This window comes from Mus caroli, unplaced genomic scaffold, assembly GCF_978045245.1.
Source record: "Mus caroli unplaced genomic scaffold, Mus_caroli_1 scaffold_5, whole genome shotgun sequence".
Taxonomy (NCBI): Eukaryota; Metazoa; Chordata; class Mammalia; order Rodentia; family Muridae; genus Mus; species Mus caroli.
The window spans coordinates 133,872,863-133,893,038 of record NW_028227260.1 but is presented as its reverse complement, the minus strand read 5'-3'; positions in this window follow the sequence as shown (position 1 = coordinate 133,893,038).

Genomic DNA, 20,176 nt, shown 5'->3' with positions numbered 1-20,176 from the left:
TAGGTATTGGAAAAGTAGGGCAAAAGTTGTCATTTTGCCTTTTGCTTCAAACTTGACCTCAGCATACCAACACCTTAATGTCACCAGCCTCAACACTTTAAAGACTGTTGGTTATGTGTATCCCCTGGAGTTAACTCACAATTGTCACTTACAGCATCTCTGGTGATACTTCGAAGTAAGTTTACCTCAGCCTTTGTCAGCTGCCTTGACTCCAATGTTGCTGTGACTCCATACCTTACCTCTATCACTCTCTTTGGCATGGCAAACTGTTTTAAGACCTCCGGGACATGTCCTGTAGGAACACTAAGTTCCTTAGACTTCAATAAAACCATATCCCTCAATATATCATCCCTGCCACAATGCCATGTAGTCATGAACATGTCAATTCTTTGTGGAACTCAGGCATATCATTGCCTACCCATCAGCTGGTCAGGACTTTGCACATTGGTACTCCTTTCCCCTGAACAGGGCGTAATCCAGGGAAAGGAGCCCCTGCCAATCCCAGTTGAATATATGATAGCTGGTCAACATAAGAGGGCAGTTCAAGTCGTTTCACTCTTGGTTACTATGAGAAAAGCCATAGGTACTGGTACTGGAATTGCAGGGATAATGACTTCCATGACCCAATATAATACATTCACTTCCCAGTTAAAAAGTTATCCTCAAAAAATGTCTGAAAATGTGCTTAGTATCCAGAAACAGATAGATTCTTTGGCAGTTGTGGTGCTTCAGACTCTATGGGAGGCTAGATATTCTGAAGCTAAAGAAGGTGGTCTTTGCCAGTTCTTCCACTGTAGCCTCCCCCAGGCTTGAAGCAGGCTGATTCAGACTTTGCTGCCACTGAGAATGAGAACACCTGGGTGGAGCCTTCTCACCTAGATGGCTCTATTGTTCTGTCACCTGCCTGCTCTTCTCCAAGACACTGCTACCTGCTGAGAGGCCCTTGAGATATTCCAGAGACAGCAAACAATCCAGTAAATTACACCTACTTGCCAAACCAGTTCTGTCCAACAGATTGCCTACAGGCTGGCAACTGCATCAAGAATGGATTGGCAGGGGACAGGCCTCCCCTACCCCCTTTATAAGCACAGACTCTTACTAAACTTTCAGCCTTGATTAGAAAATATGACTGGTTCTCCATTACTTCTCTCACTGTTCTCTCCCATATAGCTCCGGCCTCCCACTCAGGAAGCCAGTTCGTGTGGGAGCAGGTGGCTACACTCCACGAAGAATGCTGTTTCTATGTCAACCAGTCCTGGATAGTGATAAATAAAATCCAGGAGCTACAGTATGACATCAAGAATTTCAGAGACCATGAGACCTCCAGTTCCAGGATTTTTGAAAATCCTATATGGAAGTGGATATTCCCTTTCATAACACCGTTCCTAGTTATCTTCTTGGCATTATTATTTTCTCCCTGCCTCATTCATCTTGTTTCCATATTTCTTCAACAACAAATACAGAAAGTTTCTAGCCAAACTATTAATCAGTTCATGTTAGAGGATTACCAGCCATTACCCACAGAAGAGCTGCTGTCCACAGAGGAACCTGATGTGAACGTTTACCTAGAGGATCTAGATGGTGAGAGTCAGCTACACCCCAAAATGAGCAACGCTCATAGACAGCAGGAAGCAGCTTAAGAGGCATGATGCCCTCATTTCCCTTTTCATCATTGCCTTTCCCTTTTTCTTTCATTTTCTTTATAATAACAAGAAGGGAGTTATGTTGGCATCAGGACCTCCCAAACCTATGAAATCACATAGGTGACAGAGCAAGGAACTGTTGCCAAGATGAAAGCTACCATGTTCGCAGAATACACTTGGATCACCTCCCACCTTTACCTGCATTACATCACTTTCCATATAAATAAGGGGAACACCCCTCCCTCTCTTTCCTTTCCCCTCTTCTCTGTTACCACCTTGTCTCTCCCTCTCAATAAAACCTCTTCCAGAATGCCATCGGTTCTGGCACATGACTTTAATCCCACCACTTGGGAGGTAGATGCAGGCAGATTTCTGATTTCAAGGCAAGCCTGGTCTACAGATCACTCTGGCACAGCCAAGTTGCCAAGTTTGACAAAAACCCTCTTCCATGTGAAATTGTCTTGGCCTAGTTTGTTGTTGAAATGAGACCTGCTATTCAAACACATAAAGTGTAAGAGACAAACATAGTAATTCTATAGTAATTCTAAACTCAATAATAAAAAAAAAATGAGTCTGGAACAGAGATATCAAGTGATGAAAATATGTCTATGAATAACTCAAAAAAATGTTCATTGTCCCTAGTTTATTGTCCCCAGTAATTAGGAAGTTATATATCAAAACTGTTGTGGGAAATATTTTTTAAAAATAAACCTGCCAACTCTCTGTGGTGCTGGACCACACTTCAGTGCTCCTGCAGGCCTGCCAACTTTCTTGGGCTTGCCTCTGCAGCATCTGGCTCATGTGCCCCTTGAGCCACTAGTTCCCTCTCTGCTATAATCCCTCTAGTCACAATCTCACATTCCAGTAACTAAATGGCACCGCCAACCTCACGGTTGCATCTCACAACACCCAGTAGCCTTGTAGAATCACGACTCTTAAAGCTTAATTAACCAAGCAGATTTATGTATCAATAATATCACAATTTACAAGGTACAATACAATAATTTCAGAAACAATTGATAATGATAAAACCTTTGTCCCAATATTTCTAAACTTGTGAAATCATAGCCACTTGTGGCTACTAAATGCCAGGCAGGTACACATATAAAGCCATCTTGGTTCTCCTCCCTACCCTCTAGGACTCTCCTCCTCTCCATAACTCCTAGCTCTGACCCCTTTTCCCTGTCCAATAACAGACCTCCTCTGTACTAATGTAGTTAGTTGGACAGGATAAAGATTCCATCTGTCTGAGTACTGTTAAAATGGCAAAGATAACCAAAACAACCAAAAATGGAGGCCTGGAGTTGGGGATGTCGAGTAAAGGTAATCCCAACATCTTATTGGGATTTCAAACTGGTGGGGTCATTCTAGAAATCAGTCTGGAGCATTCTGAAAGCTGTAAATGTTAGCAGCAGGACTCTCCAAGCTCCTGCCTAACTATGTGACCCTAGACCTATGTTGCCAGAACAATGGCCCTCAATCCCACAATCCACTTGGCTCAGTTCCCACCCTTACTGGTGTGACATTTTCCATATAAACTAGGGGATCACCCCCTCCTCACTCTCTCTTCTCTTTCTACTCTCCATCCTCTTTTTCTCTTTTTCCTCTTCTCTGCCCTTCTAACCGATTTGTTGCCCCCCATCCCTGCACAATAAACCTCTCCCACCTGGATCCATATTGGCCTCATCTGCTGTTTGGTTTATCTGCTCAAAATATATAGATTAATATTATCTGATGTTAATTAACATATCAATGGTACCGAGACTCAGATAAAGAGCCACCAGCCACCAGTGTCTGGTGTGCCTGAGGGGGCACCCCAGTGGACACAGTGGTGGGCACAGAGCCCAGCATCCATGGTAAGAATCCCACTGCCTTGCAGCCCTGCCCACTTTCACAGTGGTCTGCACTTCCCTTTCCCTCCTTGCTCTAAGCCAGAACTCTTAGGGACCCCACCTCCCGCTGTGTCTTTAAATCCCAGTCATAAGGGGAATAACCTCCTTTGCCTGAGAAATGGCTTGGCACTCACACAAAGACCAGCAGGGGAGGGGTGCCGCTGCCTGCCATTTCCACCACTGCCACAGAACCCACAAAATTTAAACTAAGTGAACTGTGCCACTTCCACACACCTTATAAGCCAGGCTTCCACGCTCCCATTTTACTGGTTTGCTAAAAATTCCCACGGAGACACCAGTATACCATCAGTAGGGCTCATCAGTGGGGAAGGGCCTCCAGTTCCTGGAATAGAGCCTGGCCAGTTCTGCCTGAGAACTAAGGGGCTAATGTTCCAGCTGACATAGAAGTGGAGACATTGCCCATCTGGATCTTGTTCTCCTGGAAGTTGCTCTCTCTCCTCAGGGCCCTAGCAGCTGGTTGAAATCCCTTGCCAGGATGAAGCAGTTTCCACAGTAAGTCCAGGACTTAACTGGGTAGCCACTAGAGGTCCTCATGAAGACTTGTGCACTCTAGCCTAGCTGATTTCCTTTTTGGTTTCTGAACTGTTCTCAGGACGCTGGTACGAACACCAGGAACCTCCAGAATATGGGCAACAATGTGTCTTCAAACGTATCCCCAGATAAAACACTGGGATGTCTCCTAGAAAAACCTTAAGTCTTTGAAGTTGATGCCTCCTTTAAAGGCATCAAAATTAAAATGATCTTAGTACATACTGCCAGCAAACCGGTAAATGGGAAGAGGTTATCTATGTAAAATCTTTCATTCATCTCCATTCCAATCACGCTATATTTTCTTCTTGCTCTCCAACTCAACTTCTGTTAACATAAATCCTGCACAACTTCCACTAAATGATACTACGATACTGGACCCAACATACGAACCGCCTCCTTTTCGCAGTAGGCCTGCTTCTGCGAGATTTATATCCCAAACTGCTGCCTCGGTTTTCCCCCTCCAAGACTCCCCAGGGCCTGCCACCCCAGCTCTCCTCCTTCTGATCCAACTGCAGGTTCCTCCAAATGTTCTACCTTAGCACCTACTTTCATACCACCTATTACTCGCTCTAAGGCTACGACCAAAACTCCAAGCTCTCCACCCCTAGAGGAATCTGACCCAGCAACTGTCCTTCCCTTAAGGGAGGTTGCAGGGGAAGATGCAACCTCCAGATGGTCAGAGTACACGTTTCTTTCTCACTGAGCAAACTTTCTTGGATAGAGAAGAGATTGGGCTCCTCTACTTCTAATTCTTCTAAGAATTTTAGTATATCACTCAGTCATACAGTTTGACTTTTCATGGTATACACATGATATGTACTAACAATTTGCTTCCAGAGGAAAATGGGCAAGTTTGGGAACTAGCGAGAGCATATGTAGATGAGATTCATCAAAAGATAGAGTATATCCAATCAGAGCAGAGACAGTACCTGGCCCAGATCATCAATGGAATTATAATTCTTTAGGTGTTATTCTAGCCAAGGACAAGTGTGTTACATGTCTTTTGGTGCGTCTGAGAAAAACAACTTTATTATTTTTTGTATTATTAGGTATTTATTTCATTTATATTCCCAATGCTACCCCCAAAATTCCCCACAACTTCCCTAACCACTCTCCCAGCCACCCATTCCCATTTCCTGACCCTGGCTTTCCCCTGTACTGAGCCATATAAAGTTTGCACAACCAATGGGCCTCTCTTTCCACTGATGGCTGACTAGGCCATCTTCTGATACATATGCATCTAGAGACATGAGCTCCAAGGGAGGGAGGTTTCTGGTTAGTTCATATTGTTGTTCCACCTATAGGGTTGCAGATCCCCCCAGCTCTTTGGGTACTTTCTCTAGCTCCTCCATTGGGGGCCCTGTGATCCATCCAACAGCTGACTGTGAGCATCCACTTCTGTGTTTGCTAGACCCCGGCACAGTTGCACAAGTGACAGCTATATCAGGGTCCTTTCAGCAAAATCTTGATAGTATATGCAATGGTTTCAGCGTTTGGAAGCTGATTATGGGATGGATTCCTGGATATGGTAGGCTCTAGATGGTCTATCCTTTCATCTCAGCTCCAAACTTTGTCTCTGTAACTCCTTCCATGTGTGTTTTGTTCCCAATTCTAAGAAGGGACAAAGTATCCACACTTTGGTCTTCATTCTTCTTGATTTTCTTGTGTTTCGCAAATTGTATCTTATATCTTCGGTATTCTAAGTTTCTGAGCTAATATCCACTTATCAGTGAGTACATATGTGAGTTCTTTTGTGCCTGAGTTACTTCACTCAGGATGATGCCCTCCAAGTCCATGCATTTGCCTAGGAATTTCATAAATTCATTCTTTTTAATAGCTGAGTTGTACTCCATTGTGTAAATGTACCACATTTTCTGTATACATTCTTCTGTTGAGGGGCATCTGGGTTCTTTCCAGCTTCTGGGTATTATAAGTAAGGCTGCTATGAACATAGTGGAGCATGCGTCCTTCTTACCGGTTGGAACATCTTCTGGATATATGCCCAGGAGAGGTATTGTGGGATGCTCCAGTAGTACTATATCCAATTTTTTGAGGAACCACCAGACTGATTTCCATAGTGGGTGTACAAGCGTGCAATCCCACCAATAATGGAGGAGTGTTCCTCTTTCTCCACATCCACACCAGCATCTGTTGTCACCTGAATTTTTGATCTTAGCCATTCTGACCGGTGTGAGATGGAATCTCAGGGTTGTTTTGATTTGCATTTCCCTGATGATTAAGGATGCTGAACATTTTTTCAGGTGCTTCTCAGCCATTCAGTATTCCTCGGGTGAGAATTCTTTGTTTACCTCTGAGCCCCATTTTTAATGGTGTTATTTGATGGATACTTCAATGCATCTTAGAAGCTGGGAACAAAAGAGCCATGGAAGCAGTTACAGAGACAAAATGTGGAGCGGAGACTGAAGAAATGACCATCCAGAGACTGATTCACCTGTGGATCCATCTGTGATGGTTTGTATATTCTTGGACCAGGGAGTGGCACCATTTGGAGGTGTGGCCTTGTTGGAATAGGTGTGACCTGGTTGGAGTAGGTGTGTCACTGTGGTGTGGGCATAAGATCCTCACCCTAGTTTCCTGGAAGTCAGTCTTCCACTAGTAGCCTTTGGATGAAGATGTAGAACTCTCAGCTCCTCCTGCACCATGCCTGCCTGAATGCTGCCATGCTCCTACTTTGATGGTAATGAATTGAACCTCTGAATCTATAAGCCAGCCCAAATTAAATGTTGGTTTTTTATAAGACTTGCCTTGGTCATGTTTTATGTTCATAGTCGTAAAACCCTAACTAATATACCATCTCATATACAATCAGCAAACCCAGGCACTGTTGTGGATGCCAACAACTGCTTACTGACAGGAGCCTGATATAGCTCTCTCCTGACAGGATCTGCCAGAACCTGACAAATACATAAGTGGATCCTCACAGCCATCCACTGGTCTGCGCATAGGGTCCCCATTAAAGGAGCTAGAGAAAGGACCTAAGAAAAGTAAGCTGAAGAGTTTGAAGACCCATAAGAGGAACAACAATACGAACTAGCCAGTACCCCCAGATCTCCCAGGCACTAAACCACCAACCAAAGAGCACATATGGTGGGACTCATGGTTCCAGCTGCATATACAGCACAGGATGGCCTAGTTAGACATCAATGTGGGGAGAGGCCCTTTGTCCTATGAATGTTCTATGACTCAATGTGGGGGGAATGCCAGGGCCAGGAAGCTGGAGTGGCTGGGTTGATAAGCAAGGGGGAGGGGGCATAAGGGGAGGGTTTTTTTCAGAGAGGGAACCAGGAAAGGGGACAACATTTGAAATGTATATAAAGAAAATATCCAATAAAAATATTAGAAAATTTTCATATTAGCACTTTAAAAGAACACCCATAAACTCTACAACAAAAAGAAAAACATGACACCCAAAAGAAGTGGTGGCAGGAAATAGTAAAACTCAGGGTGGAAATCAATAGAATAGAAAGAGAAAAATATTTTAAAAATCCATGAAATAAGTATTGGTTCTTTGGCAAGATCACTAAGATAAAAATCTCTTATCCAAATTAACTAAAAGACAAAGAAATAATATCCAAATTAGTAAAACCAGAAATCAAGAGCAGGACATAACAGACACCTGATAGTTTGGAAAGATTCCCAAAATGCTTTCATCTTACCATAAGGATACTTGCTCAACCATGTTAATTGCTGCTGTATTCATAATAGTCAGTAATTGGAAACAATCTGTGTGTCCATAAGCTGAAGAATTGGTAAAAATGTGGTATATTTATATAATGGAATATTACTCACCTGTTATGAAAAAATTGACATTAGGAATCTGCAGGCAAATGCATGGAAATAGAAAAAAAAAACTTCCTGAGTAAAATAACCTAGTCCAAGGAAGATAGATATGCTATGTATTGATTTATATGGTGATATTGACTGGGCTGTATTGTTTTTATCAACTTTCCACAAAGTAAACTCATCTGAGAGAAGGAAACCTCAATTGATAAAATGTGTCCAGAAGTCTTGCTGTTCAGGCAAGACTGCAGGGCATTTTCTTAATTATGATTGATGGAGAGGGATCCCACCCATTGTTGGTACTGCCATCAATGTGCTTGTGGTTATGAGTTACCTATGAGAAAGCAGACAGAGCAAATCATGTAGAACCAGCCACTAAGCAGAACCCATCCATGATCTTTGTATCAGTTCCAGCCTACAGGTTTCTGGCCCATTTCAGTTCCTGTTCTGTCTGTCTTCAATGATGAACAACAATGAAGAAGTGTAAGCCAAATAAGTCCTACCCTCTCCAACTTGCTCTTTGGTCATAGTGTTTTGTGACAACAATAGAAACACTAAGACATTCAACATTACATAAGTGATGACCAGTCTATAATTGGTAGATCCACAGAAGTTAGATATAGAGGAAGGGACTGGGGTGAACACATGGATGCCCATGGTATGGGGAAATAGAATGGTTTTATTAGTGGACCAAGGTGGACAAGAAAGAGATCAGAAGACATGGTGGAGGTAGATTGGGTTGAGGAAGGGAATGCAGGGGGAGATAGTTGAAAGAGAGGGGCACTTGATGAATGATGAGAGAAAGGAAGTAGATTTGGAAGGGAGGGCAAGTGGAAAAAGAACTATGGGGAGTAAAATTTGTGGGGACAGTAAGCAGGGTAATATTATATGAGAACTTACTTTACTTTAAATTTTAATAGAAAGAATAATAAATTAAACATGGCAGAGTGGCTCTCAGAACTGTACATTTTAACTCTGAACTACTGGGCTTTGATGGATTCTTGTTGAGGTGAACCATATAAAAATTGAAATGTACACATTCCATGGGTAACAGGGGCAATAGTGATGATATCATGTACATTTGGGAATAAGAGTTTACATAATCCTTTAAGTCCGTTTTACAACACAGTATTGGGACTGGTTAGATAGATAAGTGGTAATTGCAGCTATGCTAACTAATCTGTGTTTTATCCTCAAAATGTGTATGGTAGAAGGAAAGACAAGACATGATGACATGTACTTCTGAATTCCATATGTATGTTATACAACCTGAAGCAACATACTAGATAGATAGATGTTGGGTGCTATGCAAAAGGAACAGCAAAACCATTAGAACTTATGGAATGTTGCCCATCTGTTAGCTCAAACAAGGTGTACCTGAGAGAGGTAGATCACCAAGGACTGTGTCCTCAGGACTTCATGCTGTTGTGGAATTTTGTTCTGCTTGCTATGCTCACCATCACATCCCTTATAGTCTATGAGTTGTATAAAAACTCTAAGCAGGGGTTCCAGCCCCTTACTGGCCAGTGTCATTGTCACCCAAAGTGTCAGTGAGATTGAACATTTTCAAGCATTGCTGCTGGCGCAGATTAATAATTAAATCATTACACTTGGAAAGAATTACTATGAAAAAACATGCCTTTTTTGCAAAATCTGAGATGGTGATCAGGTGATGATTAATTTCTTGTACCCACTTTTCCCCCTCAGTTTCCTGATATGATTTAATAAAAACATGGTTAATGAATACATGTGCACTCTGAGGATTCAAAGTAGAAAGGGCTCATGGTTTTTTTATATAAATGTTTAGTTCTGTGGTTCTATTAAGATTTTTATAGCATTAATTTTTGAGATAAATAATAAAGTAATTGATCCTTTCTTTATAACAGCAAACTGCAGTCTACCAGTAAGAGTAACTGGATGAAAAAAAGTTCTCGATCTCTTGCTTGCTTACACATTGTTAATCTATAACAAGTTGCTTAGATATAAATATATGTATATTCTAGGGGGAAATTTGGTTTTTTTTATTCATAATTTATAAACAGCTTATTGTAGGAGTATATTTGAAAGATGCTTTTCCTTACATATACTCATAATTATTCACGAAAAGAAAATAAAAAGTAATCACCTTGCATTTTATACTACCTGAAAGATTTTGCACAGATAAGTAAGAAGTGTGAGAAAAGTAAAGTTGAAGCTATGTTCCATATCAAATATGAGTATATATGTAAAGTGGTTGAAGAAAGTGTTTGAAGCTTTGCTCTATCCATCAAATATATACATGTAAAATTGCTTGTGATTCTTAAAGCTTGCTTTTTTTTTACCAAGTGTCTAAATATATCAGAAACAAAATCACGGACACTGAAAACAGGGTTATATTTACATTATGCTTCATTAGGGAATTACAACTTCCAGAACTGGACATTGGCCTGGTAACCTCAGCTATCAGGATGACCACCAAGTATAAGGAAAACCCACCTGATACCTAAACCACAAAAAGACCCAACAAAGATAGAAAACTTCAGACCAATATCCCTTATGAATATCGATGCAAAAATCCTCAATAAAGTTCTTGCTAACCGAATCCAAGAACACATCAAAACAATCATCCATCCTGACCAAGTAGGTTTCATCCCAGGGATGCAGGGATGGTTCAATATACGGAAATCCATCAACGTAATCCAGTATATAAACAAACTCAAAGACAAAAACCACATGGTCATCTCGTTAGATGCAGAGAAAGCATTTGACAAAATCCAACACCCATTCATGATAAAAGTCTTGGAAAGATCAGGAATTCAAGGCCCATACCTAAGCATGATGAAAGCAATCTACAGAAAGCCAGTAGCCAACATCAAAGTAGATGGTTAAAAGTTGGAAGCAATCCCACTAAAATCAGGGACTAGACAAGGCTGCCCACTTTCTCCCTAACTATTCCACATTGTACTTGAAGTCCTAGCCAGAGCAATTCGAAAACAAAAGGAGATCAAGGGAAAACAAATTGGAAAAGAAGAAGACAAAATATCACTTTTTGCAGATGATATGATAGTATATATAAGTGACCCTAAAAGTTCCACCAGAGAGCTCCTAAACCTGATAAACAGCTTCGGTGAAGTAGCTGGATATAAAATTAACTCAAACAAGTCAATGGCCTTTCTGTACACAAAGAATAAACAAGCTGATAAAGAAATTAGGGAAACAACTCCCTTCTCAATAGTCACAAATAATATAAAATATCTTGGTGTGACTCTAACTAAGGAAGTGAAAGATCTGTATGATAAGAAATTCTAGTCTCTGTAGAAAGAAATTAAAGATCTCAGAAGATGGAAAGATCTCCCATGCTCATGGATTGGCAGGATCAACATTGTAAAAATGGATATCTTGCCAAAAGCAATCTACAGATTCAATGCAATCCCCATCAAAATTCAAACTCAATTCTGCAACGAATTAGAAAGAACAATCTGCAAATTCATCTGGAATAACAAAAAATTTAGGATAGCCAAAACTCTTCTCAAGGATAAAAGAACCTCTGGTGGAATCATCATGCCTGACCTAATTTTTACTACAGAGCAATTGTGATAAAAAAAACTGCATGGTACTGTTTATAACGACAGAAAACTAGACCAATGGAATAGAATTGAAGACCCAGAAATGAACCCACACTCCTATGGTCACTTTATCTTCGACAAGGGATCTAAAACTATCCAGTGGAAAAAAGACAGCATTTTCAACAAATGGTGCTGGCACAACTGGTGGATATGATATAGAAGAATGGAATTGATCCATTCCCTTCTCCTTGTACTAAGGCCAAATCTAAGTGGATCAAGGAGCTCCACATAAAACCAGAGACACTGAAACTTATAGAGGAGAAAGTGGGGAGAAGCCTGAAAGATATTGGCATAGGGGAAAAATTCCTGAATAGAACAGCAATGGCTTGTGCTTTAAGATAGAGAATTGACAAATGGGACCTCATGAAACTGCAAAGCTTCTTTAAGGCAAAAGACACTGTCAATAAGACAAAAAGGCCACCAACAGATTGGGAAAGGATCTTTACCTATCCTAAATCAGTTAGAGGACTAATATCTAATATATATAAAGAACTCAAGAAGGTGGACCCCAGAAAATCATATAACCCCATTAAAATATGGGGCTCAGAGCTAAACAAAGAATTCTCACCTGAGGAATACCGAATGGCTGAGAAAAACCTGAAAAAATGTTCAGCATCCTTAATCATCAGGTAAATGCAAATCAAAACAACCCTGAGATTCCATCTCACACCAGTCAGAATGGCTAAGATCAAAAATTCAGGTGACAGCAGATGCTGGCAAGGATGTGGAGAAAGAGAAACACTCCTCCACTGTTGGTGGAATTACAAGCTTGTACAACCACTCTGCAAATCAGTCTGGCAGTTTCTCAGAAAATTGGACATGGTACTACCGGAGGATCTCGCAATAACTCTCCTGCAGTTCTACTCAGTTATTAAAACGAAAGAATTTATGAAATTCCTAGGCAAATGGTTGGACCTGGAGGGCATTGTCCTGAGTGAGGTAACCCAATCACAAAAGAACTCAAATGATATGTACTCACTGATAAGTGGATATTAGCCCAGAAACTTAGGATACCCAAGATATAAGTTACAATTTGCAAAACATGAAACTCAAGAAGAACGAAGACCAAAATTTGGAAACTTTGCCCCTTCATAGAATTGGGAACAAAACACCCATGGAAGGAATTACAGAGACAAGTCTGGAGCTGAGACAAAAGGATGGACCAACTAGAGACTGCCATATCCAAGGATCCATCCCATAATCAGCCTCCAAACACCTTAGGAAGATTGTATCATAATACATTGTGACTGGTACAAAAGCTATAAGTGGAATTGGGCTTGGTATAAAATAAAAATAGAAGATAAAAAGACAGTAGGGAATAAAGACGGAGTATCCAAATACCACTCATGCATTTTGCTTACTGAGAGGTTAGACCATGATTGATAGAGATTACACATGGAATGTCAATCTTCTCCAATTGTTAAAAAAAAAAAAAACAGAAATAAGTAGGACTCAGTGGACTACTCATTGATAACCTCTGAGTTTGGAGATTTGATGAAATTCACTTTGGGAGTTGAATGTGTAGTGCACACATGCTAAGTGTATAGTTCCATGAGAGAGAAAACAAGTAATGCAAGAATTAAACCAAAGCTCCTGAAAAACAAACTATATTAACTATTCTGCTTCTAAGTAACTAACAAAGTACACAGGCTGGATCTAGGCCTCTCAGCTTAAAGGTAGTAGATGTACAGCTTTGCCTTCATGTGGATCCTGAAGAACTAGAGTGGGATTTATCTCAAAAGAAACAATTTGAAAATTCATTGATAATAACAAGAAACCTAGGATAGTGAAAACTATTCTCAACAATAAAAGAAGTTCTGGTGGAACCACATTCCCTGACCTCAAGTTGTATTACAGAGCAATTATAATAAAAAAAAAACCACAACCCTGCATGGTATTGGTACAGAGACAGGCATGTAGATCAGTGGAATGAGATTGAATAACCAGAAATGAATCAACACACATGTGGTCACGTGTTTATTGACAAAGGAGCTAAAAATAACCCAGTAGAAAAAAGACAGCATTTTCAACAGATGGTGCTGTTTCAACTAGAAGTTAGCTTGTAGAAAAATGCAAATTGATCCATTCTTATCTCCTTGAACAAAGCTCAATTCCAAATGGATCGAGGACATCCTCATAAAAACAGATACATTGAAACTAATAGAAAAGTACGTGGGGAAGAGCCTTGGGCACATGGGCACAGGGGACAATTTCCTGAACAACAGGAGTTAACAAATGGGACCTCATAAAATTGCAAAGCTTCTGTAAGGCAAAGGACATTGTCAATAGTACAAAATGGAAACCAACAGACTGGGAAAAGAATTTTAACAATCCTACATCCAATAGAAGGCTAATATCCAATATATACAAAGAACTAAAGAAGTTAGATGCCCGAGAAACAATGACCCTATTAAAAATGTGGTACAGAGCTAAACAAACAATTCTCACCTAAGGGATATCTAGTGGCTGAGAAGCGCCTAAAGAAATGTTCAACATCCTTAGTCATCAAGGAATTGGAAATCTAAACAACCCTGATATTCCACCTCACACCATTCATAGTGGCTAAGATCAAAAACTCAGGTGACAGCAGATGCTGGCAAGAATGTGGAGAAAGAGGAATACTCCTCAATTGCTGGTGGGGTTGCAAGCAGGTACAACCACTCTGGGAATCATTTTGGTAGTTCCTCAGAAAATTGGACATAGTACTACCTAAGGACCCAGATATACCACTCCTGGGCATAAACCCAGAAGATGTTCCCATTTGTAATAAGGTCACATGCTCCACTATGTTCATAGCTATCTTATTTGTAATAACCAGAAACTAGAAAGAACCCAGATGTCCTTCAACAGAGTAATGGATAAAGAAAATATGGTATATTTACACAATAGAGTACTACTCAGCTATTTAAAAATGAATTCATTAAATTCTTAGGAAAATGGATGGATCTGGAGGATAACATCTTGAGGGAGGTAACCCAATCACAAAACATATGATATGCACTCACTGATGAGTAGATATTAGCCCAGAAGCTCAGAATGCCCATGAAAAAATTCACAGACCACATAGGTGTAGATGAGAAGGAAGAATTTCAATGTAAAGGTCCAGAAAATATCTTTAACAAAATATATAAGAAAACTTCCCATACCTAAAGAAAGAGATGGCCACGACCATACAAGAAGCATACAAAATTCCAAATAGACTGGACCAGAATAGAAATTCCTCCTGACACATAATAATCAGAAAAACAATTGCACTAAAAAAGAAAAAATATTAAAAGCAGTTAGGGGAAAAGCTCAAGTAACATATACAGGCAGACCTATTAGAATTACTCCAGACTTCTCAGCAGAGACTATGAAAGCCAGAAGATCCTGGACAGATGTTATACAGACATTAAGAGAACACAAATGTCAGCCTAGTCTACTGTACCCAGCAAAACTATCAATTACCATAGATCTAGAAACTAAAGTATTCCATGACAAAAACAAATTCACACAATATCTTTCCACGAATCTAGCCCTTCAAAGGATAATAATGGGAAAACACCAACACAAAGATGGAAACTACACCCTAGAAAAAGCATGAAAGTAATCCTTCAACAAACCTAAAAGAAGACAGCCACAAGAACAAAATCCCAACTTTAACAACAAAAATAATAGGAAGCAATAATTATTTTTCTTTAATTTCTCTTAGCATCAATGGACTAAATTCCCCAATAGGAAGACATAGACTAATAGACTGGCTAAAAAACAGAACCCAACATTTTGCTGCTTGTAGGAAACCCATCTCAGGACAAAGACAGACAGTAATTCAGAGTAAAAGGCTGGAAAATAATTTTCCAAGCAAATGGTCCCAAGAAACATACTGGAGTAGCTATTCTAATATCGAATAAAATTGACTTTCAACCCAAAATTATCAAAAAAGACAAAGGGTGGAAATCATACTCATCAAAGGTAAAATCTACGAAGATGAAATCTCAATTCTGAACATCCATGCTCCAAATGCAAAGGCATCCACATTCATAAAAGAAATTTTAGTAAAGTTCAAAACACATATTGCACTGCACACTATAATAGGGGAAGACTTTAACACCCCTCTCTCATCAATGGATAGATTCTGGAAACAAAACTTAAACAAAGACACAGTGAAACTAACAGAAGTTATAAAACAAATGGATTTAGTTGATATCTATAGAACATTGTATGTTAAACCAAAAGGATATCCCTTCTTCTCAGCACCTCATGATGCCTTCTCCAAAACTGACCATATAATCAGTCACAAAACATGCCTCAACAGATATAAAAATATTGAAATAATTCCATGCATCCTATCAGATTACCACAGACTAAGGCCGATATTCAATAAAAATATAAATAACAGAAAACCCACATACACGTGAAAGGCGAAAAACAATCTACTCTATGATAACTCGGCCAAGGAGGAAATAAAGAATGAAATTAAAGACTTTTTAGAATTTAATGAAAATGAAGCTACAACATACCCAAACTTATGGGACACAATGAAAGCAGTCCTAAGAGGAAAACTCATAGCTTTGAATGCCTCCAAAAAGAAACTGGACAGAGGATACAGAAGCAGCTTGACAGCACAACTAAAAGCTCTAGAACAAAAGGAAGCAAATTCACCCAAGAGGAGTAGAAGGCAGGAAATAATCAAACTCAGGACTGAAATCAACCAAATGGAAACAAAAAGAACTATACAAAGAATCAACCAAACAAGGAGCTGGTGATTTGAGAAAATCAACAAGATAGATAAACCCTTAGCCAGGCTAACTACAGGGCACAGGGACAGTATCCAAATTATCAAAACCAGAAATGAAAAGGGAGACATAACAACAGAAAATTAGGAAATCCAAAAAAATCATCAGATCCTACTACAAAAGCCTATACTCAACAAAACTGGAAAATCTGGATGAATTAGACAAATATCTAGACAGATATCAGGTACCAAATTAAAACCAGGATCAGATAAACCCATGGAAATACACCCATAACCCCTAAAGCGATAGAAGCAGTAATTAATAGTCTCCCAATAACAACAACAACAAAGCCCAGGATCTGATGGGTTTAGTATAAAATTCTATGAGCTCTTCAAAGAAGACCTAATACCAATACTATTCAAAATATTATGCAAAATCAAAAGAGAAGGAACACTATTCAATTTGTTCTATGAAGCCAGAATTACAATTGTACTCAAACCATACAAAGACCCAATGAAAGGAAACTTCCCACCAATTTCCCTTATAAATATCAATGCAAAAATACTCAATAAAATTCATGCAAACTGAATCCAAGAATGTATCATGATCAAGTAGGCTTCATCCCTGAGATGCAGGAATGGTTAAGTATACATAAATCTATCAACTTAATCTACTATAGAAACAAACTCAAAGACAAAAACCACATGATCATCTCATTAGATGCTGAGAAAGCATTTGACAAAATACTACACCATTTATAATAAATGTTGAGGAAAGATCAGGAATTCAAGGCCCATATCTAAACATAATAAAAGCAAGAGACACCAAACCAGTAGCCAACATCAAACCAAATGGTGAGAAACTTGAAGCAATCCTATTAAAATCAGGGACTAAACAAGGCTGCCCACTTTCTCCCTACCTATTCAACATACTACTTGAAGTCCTAGCCAGAGCATTTCGATAACAAAAGGATAACAAATGAATACAAATTAGAAAGGAAGATGGCAAAATATCACTATTTCCAGAAGATATGATAGCATGTATCAGTGACCCCAAAAATTACACCAGAGAAATCCTAAACCTGATACACAACTCAGTGCAGTAGCTGAATATAAAATTAACTCAAACATGTCAGTGGCCTTTCTCTACAGAAAGAATAAAGAGAATGAGAAAGAAAATAGGGATACAACACCATTCACAATAGTCATAAATAATATAAAATACCTTGGTGTGACTGTAACTAAGGAAGTGAAAAATCTGTATGACAAGAACTTCAAGTCTCTGAAGAAAGAAATTGAAGAACTCAGAAGATAAAAAGATCTTCCATATTCATGGATTGGTAGGATTTATATAGTAAAAATGTCTATCTGCCTAAAACAATCTACAGATTCAATGCAATACCCATCAAAATTCTAACTCAATTTTGCACTGAGTTAGAAAGGGCAATTTGCAAATTCATCTGGAATAACAAAATCAAAAACAAAAACAAAAAACAAAAAACAAAAAACACCCAAAAACTAGGATAGCAAAAACTACTCTCAATAATAAAAGAACCTCTTTAGGAATCACCATGGCTGACCTCAAGCTGTACTACATGATAAAAACTGCATGTTACTTGTACTGCAACAGACAGGTAGATCAATGGATTAGAATTGAAGACATAGAAATGAACCCACCCTGAGATTCCAACTCACACAAGTCAGAATGGCTCAAAAATTCAGCTGGCAAGGATGTGGAGAAAGAGGAACACTCCTTCATTGTTGGTGGGATTGCAAGCTTGTGCGACCACTCTGGAAATCAGTCTGGTGGTTTCTCAGAAAATTGGACATAGTACTACCGGAGGATCCCGCAATACCTCTCCTGGGCATATATCAAGAAGATGTTCCAACCGGAAAGTAGGACACATGCTCCACTATGTACACAGGAGCCTTATTTAAAATAGCCAGAAGCTGGAAAGAACCCAGATGCCCCTCAACAGAGGAATGGATAGAGAAAATGTAGTACATTTGCACAATGGAGTACTACTCATCTATTAGAATAAATGAATTGATGAAATTCCTAGGCAAATGGATGGACCTGGAGGGCTTCATCCTGAGTGAGGTAACCCAATCACAAAAAAACTCACACAATATGTACTCACTGATAAGTGGATATTAGCCCAGAAACTTAGAATACCCAAAATATAAGATACAATTCGAGAAACACATGAAACTGAAGAACAAAGACCAAAGTGTGGACACTTTGCCCCTTTTTAGAATTGGGAAGAAAACACCCATGGAAGAAGTTACAGAGGAAAAGTTTGGAGCTGAGACGAAAGGATGGACCATCTAGAGACTGCCATATCCGGGGATCCATCCCATAATCAGCCTCCAAACACTGACACCATTGCATATACCATCAAGATTTTGCTGAAAGACTATGCCCGGGCCTAGCAAACACAGAAATGGATGCTCACAATCAGCTTTTGGATGGATCACAGGGCCCTCATTGGAGGAGCTAGAGAAAGTACACAAGGAGCTAAAGGGATCTGCAACCCTATAGGTGGAACAACAATATGAACTAAACAGTATCCCCCAGAACTCGTGTCTCTAGCTGCATATATATCAGAAGATGGCCTATTTGGCCATCAGTGGAAAGAGAGGCCCATTGGTCGTGTAAACTTTATATGTCTCAGTACAGGGGAATGCCAGGGCCAAGAAGTGGGAGTAGGGGGGTAGTAGGGGGAGCGTGGGGGGACTTTTGGTATAGCATTGGAAATTTAAATGAAATAAATACGTAATAAAATAACAAAATGAACCCACACACCTATGGTCACTTGATCTTTGACAAGGGAGCTAAAACCATCCAGTGGAAAAAAGACAGCATTTTCAACAAATGGTGCTGGCACAACAGGTGGTTATTATGTAGAAGAATGAGAACTGATCCATTCTTATCTCCTTGTACAAAGCTCAAGTCTAAGTGGATCAAAGACCTCCACATAAAATCAGAGACACTGAAATTTATAGAGGAGAAAGTGGGGAAAAGCCTTGAAGATATGGGCACAGGTGAAAATTTCCTGAACAGAACAGCAATGGCTTGTGCTGTAAGATCAAGTATCAACAAATGGGACCAGATAAAATTGCAAAGCTTCTGTAAGGCAAAAGACACTGTCAATAGGACAAAAAGGCCACCAACAGATTGGGAAAGAATTTTTACCAAACCTAAATCTGATTGGGGACTAATATCCAATATATACAAAGATCTCAAGAAGCTGGTTTCCAGACATTCAAATAACCCATTAAAAATGGGGTACAGAGCTAAAAAAGAATTCTCAAACGAGGAATACCGAAGGGTTGAGAAGCACTTGAAAGAAATTTTCAACATCTTTAACCATCAGGGAAATGCAAATCAAAACAACCCTGAGATTCTTCCTCACATCAGTCAGAATGGCTAAGATAAAAAATTCGGGTGACAGCAAATGCTGGCGAGGATGTGGAGAAAGAGGAACACTCCTCCATTGTTCGTGGGATTGCAAGCTTGTACAACCACTCTGGAAATCAGTCTGGCAGTTTCTCAAAAATTTCGATATAGTACTACCTGAAGATTCAGCAATTCCTTTCCTGGGCACATACCCAGAAGATGGTCACACTGGTAATAAGGACACATGCAGTAGTATGTTCATGTCAGCCTTATTTATAATGGAAAGAACCCAGATGTCCCTCAACAGGGGAATGGATACAGAAAATGTGGTACATTTATACAATGGAGTACTGCTCAGCTATTAAAACAATGGATTTATAAAATTCTTAGGCAGATAGATGTATCTGGAAGATATCATCCTGAGTGAGATAACCAAATCACAAAAGAAGTCACTTGAAATGCACTCACTGGTAAGTGGGTACTAACCCAGAAACTTACAATACCCAATATACAATTTGCAAAACACAAGAAAATCAAGAAGGAAAATCAAGGCGTGGATACTTCATATC